The 19124-nt window shown below is 40.6% G+C and overlaps 2 pseudogenes; both read right to left on the reverse strand.

The window, feature by feature from the left end:
- LOC131707001 (zinc finger protein 585A-like) overlaps positions 1-17316 on the reverse strand; it is a 94999-nt pseudogene extending 77683 nt beyond the window's left edge.
- LOC131706957 (zinc finger protein 271-like) lies at positions 5311-17323 on the reverse strand (annotated as a pseudogene).
- Positions 17324-19124: the final 1801 nt, after the last annotated feature.

The raw sequence follows: 19124 nt of genomic DNA on the forward strand, positions 1-19124 counted from the left end.
ATTGTGATTGGCTGCCCAGACGACCCTCAGCCAATAGTAGCGCAGCGTCAGGAGTCTCCGGGTAGAATAGTGGTGAGCGTCCAATAGGCAGAGCGCTCCGTAAATCGAAGGAAGTGCAATACCAGCGAGTCGGATGTAGTGTAATTTCCCTAGCATGCTGGACTTTGAGCAACATGACTGTGGCAAGTAATACATGTGTATGTCTCTAGACCTGAGACAACTGTATCACTGCGCCTCATCTGAAATCCAAGAAAACGCGAAACAGACCACTGGAAAGAGATTCATTTATTATGAAAACAGATTACAACAAAACAAAGTTATTCCGCTTTGACGAGCAAAACGCTAAAATCCCTATGAACGGACAACAAATGTCATAGCAATCTGTGTTTGAAGAGTCGGCTTTGTGCCCAGCTGCTTCAATGTCTTTATTAAAAAAGAAAAAAAGAAAAAACTACATATTACAACCGCAAAATTAAATAAATGAATAAATTTCGCTTGCCGTTTAGTTTTATTTTCATTTTGCAAACAAAACAAGATCAATTCTTCCGATGTATGTTTTTAACTACGCTGGATTGAAAACGGTCACAGAGCCGAGACCTCTGCAGGTGTTAGCTGCTCTCGCCAGCTACCTGCATAAACACTCTGGAGTTACTTTACTCTGACAGTTAGTTTAATGACTGTACACAACGGCAATATTCAAAACAATGTCTACAAATGAATCAGAAAAAAGTCCTTATTTAAAAAGCTGAAACTCAAAACAAAAAGAGAATATTGTGAATACAAAGTTCAAACAATTTTCTGTTGCGGGAGGTTATACTTCAAATGTGTTAATAAATATTAAGAAACTGTATCGATTTCTCTTTTCAGTGTGTAGCAAGTGGAGAGGTGAAGCCAGACTACGCCTCTGAAGGTATTACACCTTCAGAATATAGTTTCAAATTTACCAGATCACTCAACACACACAGGTTCGTTATATAGGTCAATTAAAACATTATACTGGGCAAAGACAAGAAGCAACAGCCAAGAGATGAAGATGTAACACTTTATTTATGAAACACAGCTTCTGTTAAAAGATCACATGCATGATTAAAATACAGAACTCACAATAGCAGACACGTAACAAGAGTATATTACAATTAACATCAATTAAATAATCCAAGATGAGGTTTCAAAACAGGTAAACTACAATTAACAGCAATGGAATAATTAGAAATTGAATTCAGTGCAAATACAATTAGCATCAATGTAAAAGTACTGTGCATTTTATTAAAAATACAGCTGTAAGTGAACTTTTAAGAAGTGTATATTGCAAATGAACTGCAGTTGAAATGTGCATGTCCCAGCTGCTGTGCTCATTCCTCAGGGTGTGTCTCATAGTGATTCCAGATTCAGGCACATTCTGATCACAGGCATTTTTAAAGCACAGAAGCAAGACGTCCTAAACATTTAAGTAAATCCTCTACCTAGATTGCTTGAAAAGTAATAATTATAACTGAAACATGAAAAAATAAAAGAAATCGGGAAAAAATAGATGGTGTCTGGTGCTACCGGCCTCTCTGTGGCTAATTTATTTATTTATTTATATTGGTATTGAATGCACTTCTAGACAAAACTATCTCTTCTTTACATTTGTCCAACTACAGGTTCTTCCGGGTTTAAAGTGAATGCAAGCTGGTTGTCACTCTTGTTTTAGGCCGATCCAGGGTGCATTATAGCAGAATAGAACCACGTTGTGCAGCCTTGACCTACCTGTGACTGTGACAGCAACGAAGAGCGCTGGGGGATACACAGAGCGCTCCGGGTTTTGTATATTTTCATTGTTATTAAGAAACACCTTTTGAAATAACTTTAAATAAAATCGCATCGTAAATAAATGATGACATGTGGTTACAGTAGGCCTACACAGTGCAGTTCACTCGTCAAACAAATACAGCGAAACAAGTTTTAATCACATTTAACCATCATTTATGTCTCCTTTATTGTAAAAAAAATAATAATAAATTAGACGCTCTCTCATAAATGATTTGATTCCGTAAAGGCGGATGGCTGCATAAAAACACATTAAGCACCCAAACTCTGAAAAAGGTAAATGGTAAGCAAAGGGCACACAGAACACCATTTTTACATTAATGTAAATTAAGAACATTCAATCTAAAAAACTGTTACAATATATGTTCATTCATATCCAGTTTGCAATGAGCTGTCTGGCTCTACCTCTATTGGAGATGTGCATCGCTGCTCCTCCGTGATACTGTTTAGCATCTCATTTGTATATCATTTGTGTACATTAGCATTGAGTGCAGGTTAGTTCAGTTTGCCGCTGGAGCTTCTTATGAAACCGAGGTGCAGCACAGCCGCTCGGAGCAGCACAGGAAGGCGTGCTAGTGTCAGAAGAGTGTCGAGGAGAACTTCATTGTTTCAGGTGGTGCTCCATTCATGTACTTAATTGGGATTTATTCAAAATGTAGTGCTTCAATTGAGTTCAGCACACCTCTAGAGCAAACTGAAACTGGCCTGTGACAGACAGAATGGTTCTTGGTGATAAATCTCCCTCCCAACCTGCGAGGGCACTATGTAAAGGGAACAGAGTGCCCTGGACTGGATGGCCTGACAATTCACTCCCAGGGTTTGGCGGAAGTCGGCCCTCTAGAAAGGGGGCAGAGCTATGGTATACTAAATCATTGACCCGGAAGGGAAATGCGGATTGGAGGAGCAGATGCACTCGTTAACCAAGGGGTCATGGTTGACGGTATATAAGGGGACATAGTGATGTGATCTGTTCTTTTGTGAATGGTTAAACTAAACAACCAAAAGAAAAACCTGTGCTGTGGAAATCGTGTTTGTTTGTTTTTGTCGTGTCTAAATACTGTTTGTTTGTGATTTATTAGATGGCTATCACGATCCGGAGCTGTCGCTACAGGCCAGCACTAAACATGAACAACACTGCACTTGATAAACTGCAGCTGCACCACGAGCACTACAGCACTCACTTTACCCTTGTGACCGTGTTTGTGTTCACTGTGTGTGTTTAAATACCGTGGTTACTGTTTCGGGACTGAACCCCTGGATTTAACTGGGCAAGACACATCATTGTGTACTGCCAGTTCTCATTATTCTTTACTGTTGTCATCAGACTTTGGATTATAAATAAACCATCATTTCACCAGTACTTTGTTGTCTGTCCTTGTTTAAGCACTGCATCATCTCTACACCTGCACACTGCAAACCACTTTGCCACACAGCTTTAGACAAGATTCAAAGCTTGGGCTGACACATGTGAATAAATACAAAGTCTTGCACATAGGGCACAAAAACAGCATGAATTGTAACGAAATAGAGGAGGCTATGTATGAAAAGGACTTGGGGGTCGTAGTGGATGAATCTCTTAAGAAGCTATAAAAAAGGCAAATAGAATGTTAGGTTATATATTCAAGACAGTTGAATTCAAATCAAGAGAAGTTATATTAATTATACAATGCACTGGGACGACCACACCTAGGATAGTGTGTCCAGTTCTGGTCCCCTTATCATAAGAAAGACATTGAGGCATTGGAGAGAGTACAGAGGAGAGCAACATGATTAATTCCAGGACTGAAGGGCATGTCATATGAAGATAGACTGAAAGAGCTGAATCTGTAGAGCCTAGGAAGAAGGAAAGCCAGAGGTGACTTAAGAGGTATTTAAAATTGTCAAGGGGTTTACCAAAGTAACTGCTGAGAATTATTTTTCACAGGTCACACAGGAGTTTTTTGTTTTTCCTCTCCTGAGTGTTAACTGAGCATAGGTGGGCCGAATGGTCTTTTCTTGTTCTAGAATTTCTTATGTTATTTTAAAAAAAGACTAGAAAGAAAATTAAGAAATCAAACGAAGAGAAAAAAAATCAGATGAAATATACAAATAATGAATAATAGTTTTTTGAGGGTCGGTAGAAAAATGAAATTAGATCTAATATAAATTTATAAATGTAAGGAATATGACTACAGGGATTACAAAAGTAAGATACAGTATTCAAAAAATATGTAAAATATATCAATTATATGCTCAAACTCACTAGCCTAACAGTTCCACTCCAACAAACTCACCCAGACACAACAAGTCTGAGATACAAGGTTTCACTCAAAGTAACTATATACAAAAAACACACGGTTCCTAATGTTTATTTTTACCCTATGATCGCTGAGTTTACGACACTTTTTTTAAAGTTGGAACTAAAGTAGCTCCCACATGCTCGGTGCATTACAATGGTGGCACACGATGATACAGTAGCTCCCACAGACTCTGTACATTACAATGGTGTCACACGATGATACAGTAGCTCCCACACGCTCGGTGCATTACAATGGTGTCACACGATGATACAGTAGCTCCCACACGCTCTGTACATTACAATGGTGTCACACGATGATACAGTAGCTCCCACACACTCGGTGCATTACAATGGTGTCACACGATGATACAGTAGCTCCCACACGCTCGGTGCATTACAATGGAGCCACACGATGATACAGTAGCTCCCACACACTCTGGACATTACAATGGTGTCACACGATGATACAGTAGCTCCCACACGCTCGGTGCATTACAATGGTGTCACACGATGATACAGTAGCTCCCACACACTCTGTACATTACAATGGTGTCACACGATGATACAGTAGCTCCCACACACTCTGTACATTACAATGGTGTCACACGATGATACAGTAGCTCCCACACGCTCTGTACATTACAATGGTGTCACACGATGATACAGTAGCTCCCACACGCTCGGTGCATTACAATGGTGTCACACGATGATACAGTAGCTCCCACACGCTCTGTACATTACAATGGTGTCACACGATGATACAGTAGCTCCCACACGCTCGGTGCATTACAATGGTGTCACACGATGATACAGTAGCTCCCACACGCTCGGTGCATTACAATGGTGTCACACGATGACAGTCAGTAGCTCCCACACGCTCGGTGCATTACAATGGTGTCACACGATGATACAGTAGCTCCCACACACTCGGTGCATTACAATGGTGTCACACGATGATACAGTAGCTCCCACACGCTCTGTACATTACAATGGTGTCACACGATGATACAGTAGCTCCCACACGCTCGGTGCATTACAATGGTGTCACACGATGATACAGTAGCTCCCACACGCTCGGTGCATTACAATGGTGTCACACGATGACAGTCAGTAGCTCCCACACGCTCGGTGCATTACAATGGTGTCACACGATGATACAGTAGCTCCCACACACTCGGTGCATTACAATGGTGTCACACGATGACAGTCAGTAGCTCCCACACGCTCGGTGCATTACAATGGTGTCACACGATGATACAGTAGCTCCCACACATCCTGTACATTACAATGGTGTCACACGATGATACAGTAGCTCCCACACATCCTGTACATTACAATGGTGTCACACGATGATACAGTAGCTCCCACACACTCTGTACATTACAATGGTGTCACACGATGATACAGTAGCTCCCACACACTCTGTACATTACAATGGTGTCACACGATGATACAGTAGCTCCCACACGCTCGGTGCATTACAATGGTGTCACACGATGATACAGTAGCTCCCACACATCCTGTACATTACAATGGTGTTACACGATGACAGTCAGGAGCAGGAAGTATCTTACTCTGTCACATGAACAAAACAAGACATAGACAAATAGTTGTATGTTACTTCAAAGCTGATTTCATGAAGCACAGCTCGATAAAACAGCTACTAATCAAAAGGTAAACTTTTTTTATTATCAATCCTCATTGAAAAGAAAACAAAAGTTACACACAGGTTGTTTTAAATTCATTCTGGATGTTTCCAGTGCAAGCCAAAGATGGCCACTGCTTGCATTCAAACAGGCTGTAAATTACATTTAACAACTGCGTCACATCAAATATATTTTATCTATGTAATATAATGACATTAATATGTTGTGTAATAACTCCTCAATGAACCACCCCGAGTGAAAAAACAGCAATCCAGATTTTTTTTTTTTTTTTTAAACATTTTTAACCATGTTTTTAATCGTGACGTGCCAGGTACGTCTGTATCGCTAAAGAGGTTAATGTTAAAATATAATGTAATTGATTTGCAGAGTCAGTGTGATACATCGAAAAAAAATGTGCTGAGCTGATAAAGAACCTTGTAGAGCTGTGGTTGTGCCGTAGTTCAAAGAAACACTGCAGTTAAAATGGAAGGCTTTTTTTTTTAATGCCTACCCATTATAATCAAAGATTGTACAGTATTTATCGAGATTACTTAGGACTTCAAGGTAATGTTGCATTTTACCCACTGAAAATACATTTTACTCTGTGTTAAAATTAGAGGGTAAGTTACTCCCAGACACAAAACCTTATCTGGAGTGCTGATGTAAGGTTTTGTCTCCGGTGTGAATTCACTGGTGTGTTTGAAGATGTCCTAACTTGTTGAAACTGTTCCCACAGTCAGAGCACTGATACAATTTCTCTCCTGTGTGAGTTTGCTGGTGTGTTGTTTGAGGTTACTTAACTGACTGAAACTCTTCCCACAGTCAGAGCAGTGATACGGTTTCTCTCCTGTATGAATTCGCTGGTGTGTTTTCAGGGAGTCTGCATGCCTGAAACTCTTCCCACAGTCAGAGCAGAAATACGGTTTCTCTCCTGTATGAATTCGCTGGTGTGTTTTCAGTGTTTCTGAATTTCTGAAGGTCTTCCCACAGTCAGAGCAGCAATACGGTTTCTCTCCTGTATGAATTCGCTGGTGTTTATTCAGGGAGACTGCATGCCTGAAACTCTTCCCACAGTCAGAGCAGAAATACGGTTTCTCTCCTGTGTGAATTCGCTCGTGATTTCTCAGGGTTCCTCTTTCTCTGAAACTCTTCCCACAGTCAGAGCAGCAATACGGTTTCTCTCCTGTGTGAATTTGATGGTGTGATTTCAGGTGTCCAAACAGACTGAAACTCTTCCCACAGACAGAGCAACAATACGGTTTCTCTCCTGTATGAATTCGCTGGTGTTTATTCAGGGAGTCTGCATGCCTGAAACACTTCCCACAGTCAGAACAGAAATACGTTTTCTCTCCTGTATGAATTCGCTGGTGTGTTTTCAGAGTTCCTGAATTTCTGAAGGTCTTCCCACAGTCAGAGCAGCAATACGGTTTCTCTCCTGTGTGAATTCGCTGGTGTGTTTTCAGTTTTTCTGAATTTCTGAAACTCTTCCCACAGTCAGAGCAGCGATACGGTTTCTCTCCTGTGTGAATTTGCCGGTGTGATTTCAGGTGTCCTAACAGACTGAAACTCTTCCCACAGTCAGAGCAGCAATACGGTTTCTCTCCTGTGTGAATTTGCCGGTGTGATTTCAGGTGTCCTAACAGAGTGAAACTCTTCCCACAGTCAGAGCAGAAATACGGTTTCTCTCCTGTATGAATTCGCTGGTGTATTTTCAGTGTTCCTGAATTTCCGAAACTCTTCCCACAGTCAGAGCAGCAATATGGTTTCTCTCCTGTATGAATTCGCTGGTGTATTTTCAGTGTTCCTGAATTTCTGAAACTCTTCCCACAGTCAGAGCAGCAATATGGTTTCTCTCCTGTGTGAATTCGCTGGTGTGTTTTCAGTTTTTCTGAAACTCTGAAACTCTTCCCACAGTCAGAGCAGCAATACGGTTTCTCTCCTGTATGAATTCGCTGGTGTCTTTTCAGTTGTTCTGAAACTCTGAAACTCTTTCCACAGTCAGAGCAGCTATACGGTTTCTCTCCTGTATGAATTCGCTGGTGTGTTTTCAGTTGTTCTGAAACTCTGAAACTCTTTCCACAGTCAGAGCAGCGATACGGTTTCTCTCCTGTATGAATTCGCTGGTGTGTTTTCAGTTTTCCTGAATTTCTGAAACTCTTCCCACAGTCAGAGCAGCGATACGGTTTCTCTCCTGTGTGAATTCTCTGGTGTAAAACAAGGTTGTTTGACTGACTGAAACTCTTCCCACAGTCAGAGCAGCGATACGGTTTCTCTCCTGTGTGAATTCTCTGGTGTAAAACAAGGTTGTTTGACTGACTGAAACTCTTCCCACAGTCAGAGCAGCGATACGGTTTCTCTCCTGTGTGAATTCTCTGGTGTGAAACAAGGCTGTCTGACTGACTGAAACTCTTCCCACAGTCAGAGCAGCGATACAGTTTCTCTCTTGTGTGAGTTCGCCGGTGGACAACAAGGTTGTTTGACTGACTGAAACTCTTCCCACAGTCACAGCAGCGATACGGTTTCTCTCCTGTGTGAATTCTCTGGTGTGAAACAAGGTTGTTTGACTGACTGAAACTCTTCCCACAGTCAGAGCAGCGATACGGTTTCTCTCCTCTGTGAGTTCTCTGGTGTGAAACAAGGTTGCTTGACTGTCTGAAACTCTTCCCACAGTCAGAGCAGCGATACGGTTTCTCTCCTGTGTGAATTCTCTGGTGTAAAACAAGGCTGTCTGACCGACTGAAACTCTTCTCACACCAAGTGCAGCGATATGGTTTCTTTTCTGCATCAGTTTGCTGGTGTGTTTTAAAATGCTCTAACTGGGTGAAATCTTTCCCACAGTCAGGATGTTCTCCACCGCCCGCCCTCGCTTTAGCTGCTGGACTGGAACCTGGAAAATATGAACAGGAAAGAAAGTAAGAGGGGCTGCTTGTAGGCTTCGGGCATGTGGCTGGGTGGAGGAGTGGATTAAAGCAGGGGTTCCCAATTCCCCCTCCCCCCCCCCAGAGGCCCACCTGTTCAGCTGCATCAGGCACTGCGGCCCACTATTAGCACTCCTGGGGAAAATGTCAAATTAAAAACATTTTCTATGTTTAAAGCTGTAACATTATAAATAAAGCTAATCTAAACTGTCCTTTATTCATTTGAATAAATAATGTGAAAGATGGAAATCACATTGAATATGCACAGAGTTAAAAATTCAAACACTTTAATATTAGTGAATACAATAAAGTGCAAAGATTAAACAGATGTTTTTATCAACCTTTTAAATTAGGTACCTTTGTATAATTGAAAATTCTAGAAATGCAGTTATTTTACTTGGTTATCAAACAAGAAAGTGCATGTCTCTTATTATTCCCATTCATAAATACCTGAACAGGAATCACTTTTGAGTAAAACCAGTACAACATGCACAAAAACATAACTCTTAAATCTTGATTTCTGAACACTGTGCAACTAAAACGCCCTGCCATTACCTCATACGATAACTGTCACGCATACAATACAGAAGGAAACGAGAGCCTTGCAGAAGTTACTTTTTTCGCAAATACTCTGTACAAACAAATACAACTTGCAAAATCACATTCAGTTAGCTTGCAACATCCCCCCCAACCCAAAAAATAAATAAATAAATCAGAGTGCAGCTGCGCCAAAAGAAAACTTACAATAAATCCACCTGCAGCGAAATCTGAAATCAGTCAAAAAACATTTTATTATTATTACACTATGTAACACAATTTTTGTTCCTGGGTAGTAAGTGTTATTTGCTAATTGCTTATGCCTCAAAAGTATAGAAAATGGCTATTATTCCCCACAAACTTTGCTTTTGTGACCAGGACAGTGATATTTTGAAATTTACCTATTTCCAATGAGAAAACGGGCGAATTTGTGTCTTTTCGTTCACATAAAGTCAGAAAAAAACAACGTATGAATCCAAATTAACATGTATTTATACTAAAGTAATACAAAAATGACTACAAAAGATTTAGAAGTGAGTAGTTTTTCGAGATTTACGATTATACTGTAAATCACTTTTACGAATCAGCCCCCAAATGTAGTCTCCCATCATGTTCTCGTTATACTGTCCTTCATTGACAGCTCATCCAGGAGCCTCAAAGCCGTGCTGCTCCATAATGGTAACAAGTACCCGTCTCTTCCCCTGGCTCACTCGGTGCACCTCAAAGAGGATTACAACAGCATCAAGACCTTGCTGGACGCCTTGAAGTATGATGAGTACGGCTGGGACCCGCGGAAGGTGCTGATGCCACCACTGCACATCAAATTGGGCCTTATGAAACAATTTGTCAGAGCTCTAGATAAGGAGTCGGCAGCCTTCAAGTACCTTCAAGACTTCTTCCCTAAGCTGTCTGAGGCAAAGGTCAAAGCTGGCGTCTTCGTCGGACCACAGATAAAGAAGATCCTGGAGTGCAATGAATTCCCCAAGAAGCTCACTAGTAAGGAGAAAGCGGCTTGGAACAGCTTTGTCGCAGTGGTTCGGGGCTTCCTGGGCAATCACAAGGCCGAAAACTATGTGGAGCTAGTTGAGACTCTGGTGAAGAACTACGGCACAATGGGCTGTAGGATGTCCCTCAAAGTCCATATCCTTGATGCTCATCTTGATAAATTCAAGGAGAACATGGGAGCGTACTCGGAGGAGCAAGGCAAGCGCTTCCACCAGGATATACTGGACTTTGAACGCCGCTACCAAGGACAGTATAACGAGAACATGATGGGAGACTACATTTGGGGGCTGATTCGTGAAAGTGATTTACAGTATAATCATAAATCTCGAAAAACTACTCACTTCTAAATCTTTTGTAGTCATTTTTGTATTACTTTAGTATAAATACATGTTAATTTGGATTCATATGTTGTTTTTTTCTGACTATGTGAACGAAAAGACACAAATTCGCCCGTTTTCTCATTGGAAATAGGTCAATTTCAAAATATGAAACTTATTCATCATTGGCATCAATTGTAAATGAATGTTATTATAAAAGTTAGTATGAAAAAGTTTCTACAAAAGAAAAAAACCCATTCCAGCTCCTCAAAGCTGAGCCCGTGGTACAAATGCATTCAAACTCCTGCAGCTGCCTTTTCTGTTCTTTATACTTTGCAAAACGTATTCTTTGGTGGCGGATTCAACATATTGTAATGTTATGAATACTGAACACACTTTTTACATCTGCCAGCAGAGCGATCACATGACCTCAACACCACCCTATTGTCAGAGCTCTCGCTCTACATCCCGCCTACAGGAAGGCAATCTGTTAGCTCTGATTTGTGAATTTCTGCTTTGATTGACAGTCCGTCGATACTCCCTTGCTACACTTCATTTTTGTATAATTACAGCTGCTGCCGACGCCTGCTTATCGTTATTAATAGAAAAAAACACATAGAATGTCATTGCACCCGCGGCCTGAAGGTGGTGCTGTTTGGAACCCCGGGATTAAAGTGTGTGCATTTTAGCTGTGGGGTTTGCTCTGGGTTACACCAGTTTAAAAATGCAAAGTTAAACATAAAGCCTTTCTGTGTGAAAGCAAAGTCAGTAAAGACTGATGCTGGTGAAACTGAGCCCTGGGATCAAAATCTGACTGTGAAGTTCTCCTGTAATGTTTCAGGTCTATTTCCCCTGACAAACCCTACAATATATCTTTCCCCTCAGCATTAGATTACAATTATATCTCTCTCATCATGGTATTTTATGAGTTTTTTCTAATCTTGGGGTCTGTACAGATGCATACACAGAACTGCAGTGTAATCCGCATCAGCTGTCAATGATGTCCTTGGAGACTGGAACGGCTCCCTCCCTCTCTCTGTTTGGAATCATCTTGTTTATTGTTGTACAGATATACATCACGGTGCATTAGAAATGTGCAGCCCCATGCCATAGCATTACATTACACATGCAGGGTTTATGTGTTTTGTTAATTCAATTCTCTCTATTTATCATTCCTATAATTGAATCCCAACACAGTGGGTTACAGGACTCCAGTATACAGACAGAAACACAAGCAGTTTATTTTATACAGTTACACAGACTGTAAATGCATCAGCAACCTACACTACAGACAAAAGTTTAGAAACACCTAGAATTTGAGGACGGCGACCTTTTGTGACATTGAAATCTAACATACTGTGCTATTATTGTGGCTTCCGGTGGACTTTTCCAATATAATTTAGTAGTTTCTTTGATTACATGATGCTAAATGAAAAGGTCTAAATGATGTTTATATGTTTTTTTATTATGCCTCAATCCTACAATTGTAGGAGATGCAAAGCTTTTGTCCATAGCTGTAGAGCCCTGTCTAATCCAGCCCCTCTACAAACCAGCATTCTAATTCGGTATGATTTTGGGGTCCTGATCAAATCCCTATTGAAATGAATGGTGTGATCCCCTCTACAATCCAGACCCTGGCTATTCTGGAATCTGTCTGCCTAAATCAATGTATATCTGACTACAGCATCGACTCATGTGATTTTTCATTTCTATGTTTAAAACTAGTCTGTAAAACAAATCAAATACAAATCCAGTAATCTGTCGCATATCTGACTGCGGTGGGACCAGAGTAAATACCATTTACTTTTAAAGTCTTCAAATGGATTAGTCATTTTTAGATCAGTATTCTGATTGGACAGGTTTTAAAAGTAATCTAACAAATATGCTCCCTCCCTCTTAAACACACTGTGGATATCACACAATCTAGAATGACAATGTCACAGCTACTGGGAGTCACTCACCTGCTAGACTGCATTCTGAATGGGAGCGCCCGTCTTCCTTTCCACCTCCTTGCGTGCTGTTGGGAGAGCCTTCCTCTCCAGCGCCTTGCTCTCTCACGCAGATTCTCTCCAGCACCACTCTACACTCCCGCAGGCGCACAGGATCCAGCTCAGGGATGTTTGGTTTGAAGTCCTCGGATTCTTCCTTCACTGGTTCCATGTGGTCAAACTCTACTTCAGGGGGCTCCTGTTTAATACGGACAGTTTCCAGCACCTCTTCTTGATTAACAGGAAGGGGTTCTTCTGTCTGGGGGACCTCCTGTTCATTGTGCTCAGCTTTAATGTCAGAGACCTCTAGCTGACTGCTGTCACATTGCATCTCACAGAGCTCCTGTTTAATGGGGAGGGAAACCAGCCCAGAGAACTCCACTCTAATGGGGGCAGGTTCAAGTTCAGGGAACTCCTCTTTAATCTGGACAGAGTCCATCTTCACACTGTCCATGGCAGCACACAGGATTCTGTTTAGTAGCTGCTGAAAAAATAATTATGTATCTATTTAAATACAGTGTTATGAAGGGCATTCAAGGGACAGACACAATCTGGCATTATAGCAGGAGTGGCTTTACTAGTGAAGGAACACAGAATTTCTTGTAATAAGTTTATAATATCATACAATTTTATCTGTTGAAAAAGTTTAACCATTTGCGGCCCTATGTCGGACCAGGTCCAGCATTACAATTTTTCCCTTTCCGGTCCGACATCATCAAAAAGATGTCAAGCGCAGGTCTCTAGTTGTTTTTTCTCACGAAAAAGCAGAGAAAAGCTTTCAATGGCTGAGTGAGACCGATAGCAGCCGAAAAAAATAAAAATAAGGAGGCAGATCTGTACAGATAGTCAGATAGATAGTCCCTTCAACACAGACATAACACGGACATAAACAAACAAGATACCTGCTTCCGCATCCAGCGCTCAAAGAATATCACAGACATTTGCCAAGCTTGACGTTACAGTAATAAAATAATGCCAAATGCATACTGTGAGTTTCTACTGAAGCTACAGTAACACTGAAATCAAATTTCATTGACAGTACAATGAAAAGTATTATAAATGTAGTAGTACTGTGCATTTTATTGACAATACGGTTGTAAGAGAGCCTGCAGCAGGGCAGCAGGAGAGAGCCCTGCACACTATTAGCGGGGACAGGGCACAGCCCTGCTTGTATAGAGGCTTTGTATTATTAATAGAATGTATAAATATGACTGTATTATTAATAGAATGTATAAATATGACTGTATTATTAATAGAATGTATAAATATGACTATTATTAATAGAATGTATAAATATGACTGTATTATTAATAGAATGTATAAATATGACTGTATTATTAATAGAATGTATAAATATGACGGCGCAGCCTTGTGTTTTGTTTTGTATTTTTTAAAAATCTGATGTTTTGTTATTGTTTAAAAACCTTGTGCAGAAACAGTGAAGGAAACTGCCCAGCCTGACCCAGGGTCTGTTTTGTTTCTTTTAGTGTTCGTGACTTTGTTTTGTTTTAACTGTTTGATTTCACTCTGTGAGCAAGTGTTTTTGTTAAAATGTTTGTTTTTGTATTTATTTTTGTGTTTGTAAAGAAACACGACGATGTCAATTTAGTACATTGTCAATACAAACTGAACCGTGTCACGCTCAACACGGTCTGTCTCAAGAAGTCAATACAAACTGGACCGTGTCACGCTCAACACGGTCTGTCTCAAGAAGTCAATACAAACTGAACCGTGTCACGCTCAACACGGTCTGTCTCAAGAAGTCAATACAAACTGAACCGTGTCACGCTCAACACGGTCTGTCTCAAGAAGTCAATACAAACTGAACCGTGTCACGCTCAACACGGTCTGTCTCAAGAAGTCAATACAAACTGAACCGTGTCACGCTCAACACGGTCTGTCTCAAGAAGTCAATACAAACTGAACCGTGTCACGCTCAACACGGTCTGTCTCAAGAAGTCAATACAAACTGAACCGTGTCACGCTCAACACGGTCTGTCTAAAGAAGTCAATACAAACTGAACCGTGTCACGCTCAACACGGTCTGTCTCAAGAAGTCGGCAGCACTCAGCAAATCTAGATTTGCACTGTGGAAGAAAATCTCTCACCGGCATGGTTTGCAATTTTCATTATTCTTGATTTTTTTTTCTAACCGTAAAAAGTCTGAAATTAAAAAGATGTTATCCCAGAGGCGACTGGCTACTCCTGTAATGACGCTGCATGACTGTAAAATGACCAGCCCCTACGTAGAAAAATACGTAGTTCATTTACATTTGTTTAGAACATGTAGTTTATGTACTGATCAAAATCAACGTGTGTACTCAGGGGCATGTGAAATAAACACCGCAATTGGGGAGACACATTAAACAAACAAAACAAAAAACCATATATATATATCTATATATATACACACACAATGTGTGTGGTGTGTGTTGATATGGTTATATAAATAAATAGCATTACACTCGCCATTTCAATGAAACTCCATACGCTGTGGAGCTTTTTATCACTGACACATCTTTCTGCAGTTGCAGCTGTAACAGGTAGCGCGGCCCAAAGCACCTGCAGGTGGAATACATCAGGATACAGGAGTCCAGGTCATGTTCTTTACAGAGCTTCATGAGTTCTGACAAAGACATTGCATTGTCCGATTCCCGAGCGTTAAAACAGGCTCAATGTGGTGTACGAATAAATCACACTGCATTTCAGGAACTCTGCATTGAAGCTCTCGATTCAGCTTCACAAGTGCTTTCCCTTTAGTATATTAACAGTTTTCAGTTTAGCATAAAATAGCATCATTTTTAAGATGTGCGGTTTATCCACTAATCGTACTACTACAGCTGGACTCAAACATTAAAGGGACACACGCGCCAGTCCTTAACTGCACTTTATTATTATTACTTATTTCTTATTGGGGGGGGGGGGGGGACATGTGCAAACCAAGTACACACACGACCATAACTACACTTTATGAGGAAATACGTTTAGTGTGTGAGTGTCAGTGACAGAAAGGGCAGAAATCAATATTTTGGAGATGATTATTGGAGGGGCCAGTGCCTCTGCATGTACTAAATATTTGAAGATGCACTTAATAGTGTGTTTCTGACCCGGATGGCCTTCCACACGTGTGTGTGTGTGTGCGTGTGAGCATGTGTGTATGTGAGTGTGTGTGTAAGTACTAAAAGCATACTGAACACCCGACAATGTCTTAATATTTTCTGTACAGATTAGTTTTGTTACTAAAGAAGTTTACTGACTGTATTAAGTTATTTTTTTTAATTCTGTGAAGACCTTTTTACAATAAAGACCTTAAAATGTGCCCACATTATAGTTTAATGTAAGCTCAAGTTAAGTGAGTGCGGAGTGTCTCCATAGCAAAGGCTGGACTCGCTGCGAGTGGTTCATTCAGACACAGCTTAAACTGTGCAAAATAACAAATGTTATATAAGGTTGCTTCAGCATTGTTTTTGCCACATCCCTGTGTTATTACAGAATGTCTATCCATGTGGAAAAGCCCATTAATATTCGCTACATACTGTAAAAAGCCTATCGTGCTGAAAAGCCTGTATAACAGTAAATGTTATGTTAAAAAAGTCCCAGGTCGTGTTATTTTGCGGTACATGTTAAAACGTGGTACTCCATGTACTGCGCTTGCCCGGGCTGTGCAAATAATTTTAGCTCAGAAAACAAGGAAACGCTCATCTGAACAAATGATACTGTTGGCCTCTAAAGTTCATTTTAATAGGAGGCTGTGTGGTCCAGTGGTTAAAGAAAAGGGCTTGTAACCAGGAGGTCCCCGATTCAAATCCCACCTCAGCCACTGACTCATTTTGTGACCCTGAGCAAGTCACTTAACCTCCTTGTGCTCCGTCTTTCGGGTGAGACATAAATGTAAGTGACTCTGCAGCTGATGCATAGTTCACACACCCCAGTCTCTGTAAGTTGCCTTGGATAACGGCGTCTGCTAAATAAACAAATAATAATAATATAATTGTTTTGTTTTTTTTTACCAATTCAACAAATATATGACTAACTGATGAGCAACAGCTTCTGTTATCTAACATTGTAAATATGTAGGATTCTGTGTGTAAACTAGTTTGTCTTGTTCCTAGTGATTTGTGCAGCAGTCAATCACAACACTGACAGCGTACCATTTTTTGACGTCACACGGATCAAGTTTTGGTACCAGTACCACATTCTGATGATGTACCACTTTCTGTAGCGCGACACTCTAAATACCTTTTGTCAAAATAACGTAACACAACCGCGTCTATCATTTACTTTATGGCTTCTGCAGTTAATAAATAAATACAATTTGTAAAAAATAAAACAGGGTAATCAAGAACATTATGTTTTATAAAGTCATTAACACAGACAGACGTGCTTATCTCTCAGCGCGCAATGCGTTTCCATGTAGTTTATATTCAATATGAATCTACAATCACGTGTAGTTTCGTACAGTATCTGTTCAGTTCAGTCGGGATTTATCCCAGACACTAGGAGAGCATCGAGAGGTTGCGCGCATCCGAGTTCAGCAGGTTAAACCACATCAACACCGCGCTGACATTACTAGCTACCCATGACGAGAACATCACATACCTGCGCTGCACAGAAACACTGACCGGCTGAAAAACCCGCGGCTAACAGCAAAACACCACTGCGTCGAGAACAACCAAACACCAATTAAAAACAACAACATGGGAACTCACTTTTTCTTTATTTATCGTCCACGCCTTGTCAAGTGGTGCCCAACAAAATGTTAAATAATTTAAAAACAACTCTGCGGAGCTCAATCTTTTTTCTTTTAAATTTCTGGCGTTTGTTGTTGTTCTTCTCTTTGAAAAGACGCGGAGGTATGACGCAGCCCCGGTTTGGGGGATGCTTAACAGTCTCGCGTTTTGATTGGTTCTTGTCTGTCGGAGGAATATGACGTCAACACGAGTGGGGAAAGCTTAGAGTCATTTTAACATGCCTGCAAGCTCACTGCACTGACCCCCACTGATGCGAACACAAACCAGCTTCAGGTCAACACTGCTTACCAGCCTCCAATCAGAGTAAAACAAATTATAAAACAAACCAAAAACTCCTATCTGAAACATTGGACCCCCTGGCTGCCCAATACGTAGCAGCCTGCCACAACCAAAGGGACATGCGGTGACACTCTGCATGTGGAGCACAACTTGGGAGGAGAGGAAATGCATTACTTGTAGCCACTGTATTATTTATATATATATATATATATATATATATATATATATATATATATATATATATATATATATATATATATATATATATAGTCACACGGATCAAGTATGACTATACAATATATATACAGTATATATACAGACGTGCTCAAATTTGTTGGTACCCTTACAGCTCATTGAAATAATGCTTCATTCCTCCTGAAAAGTGATGAAATTAAAAGCTATTTTATCATGTATACTTGCATGCCTTTGGTATGTCATAGAATAAAGCAAAGAAGCTGTGAAAAGAGATGAATTATTGCTTATTCTCCAAAGATATTCTAAAATGGCCTGGACACATTTGTTGGTACCCCTTAGAAAAGATAATAAATAATTGGATTATAGTGATATTTCAAACTAATTAGTTTCTTTAATTAGTATCACACATGTCTCCAATCTTGTAATCAGTCATTCAGCCTATTTAAATGGAGAAAAGTAGTCACTGTGCTGTTTGGTATCATTGTGTGCACCACACTGAACATGGACCAGAGAAAGCAAAGGAGAGAGTTGTCTGAGGAGATCAGAAAGAAAATAATAGACAAGCATGGTAAAGGTAAAGGCTACAAGACCATCTCCAAGCAGCTTGATGTTCCTGTGACAACAGTTGCAAATATTATTAAGAAGTTTAAGGTCCATGGAACTGTAGCCAACCTCCCTGGGTGCGGCCGCAAGAGGAAAATCGACCCCAGATTGAACAGAAGGATAGTGTGAATGGTAGAAAAGAACCAAGGATAACTGTCAGATACAAGCTGAACTCAAAGGTGAAGGTACGTCAGTTTCTGATCGCACCATCTGTCGCTTTTTGAGCGAAAGTGGGCTCCATGGAAGAAGACCCAGGAGGACTCCACTTTTGCAAGAAAAACATAAAAAAGCCAGACTGGAATTTGCTAAAATGCATATTGACAAGCCACAATCCTTCAAGGAGAATCTCCTTTGGACAGATGAGTCAAAACTGGAGCTTTTTGGCAAGTCACATCAGCTCTATGTTCACAGATGAAAAAATGAAGCTTTCAAAGAAAAGAACACCATACCTACAGTGAAACATGGAGGAGGCTAGGTTATGTTTTGGGGCTGCTTTGCTGCGCCTGGCACAGGGTGCCTTGAATCTGTGCAGGGCACAATGAAATCTCAAGACTATCAAGGCATTCTGGAGTGAAACGTACTGCCCAGTGTCAGAAAGCTCTGTCTCAGTCGCAGGTCATGGGTCCTCCAACAGAATAATGACCCAAAACACACAGCTAAAAGCACCCAAGAATGGATAAGAACAAAACATTGGACTATTCTGAAGTGGCCTTCTATGAGTCCTGATCTGAATCCTATCGAACATCTATGGAAAGAGCTGAAACTTGCAGTCTGGAGAAGGCACCCATCAAACCTGAG

The sequence above is a fragment of the Acipenser ruthenus genome, chromosome 38, assembly GCF_902713425.1.
Source record: "Acipenser ruthenus chromosome 38, fAciRut3.2 maternal haplotype, whole genome shotgun sequence".
Taxonomy (NCBI): domain Eukaryota; kingdom Metazoa; phylum Chordata; class Actinopteri; order Acipenseriformes; family Acipenseridae; genus Acipenser; species Acipenser ruthenus.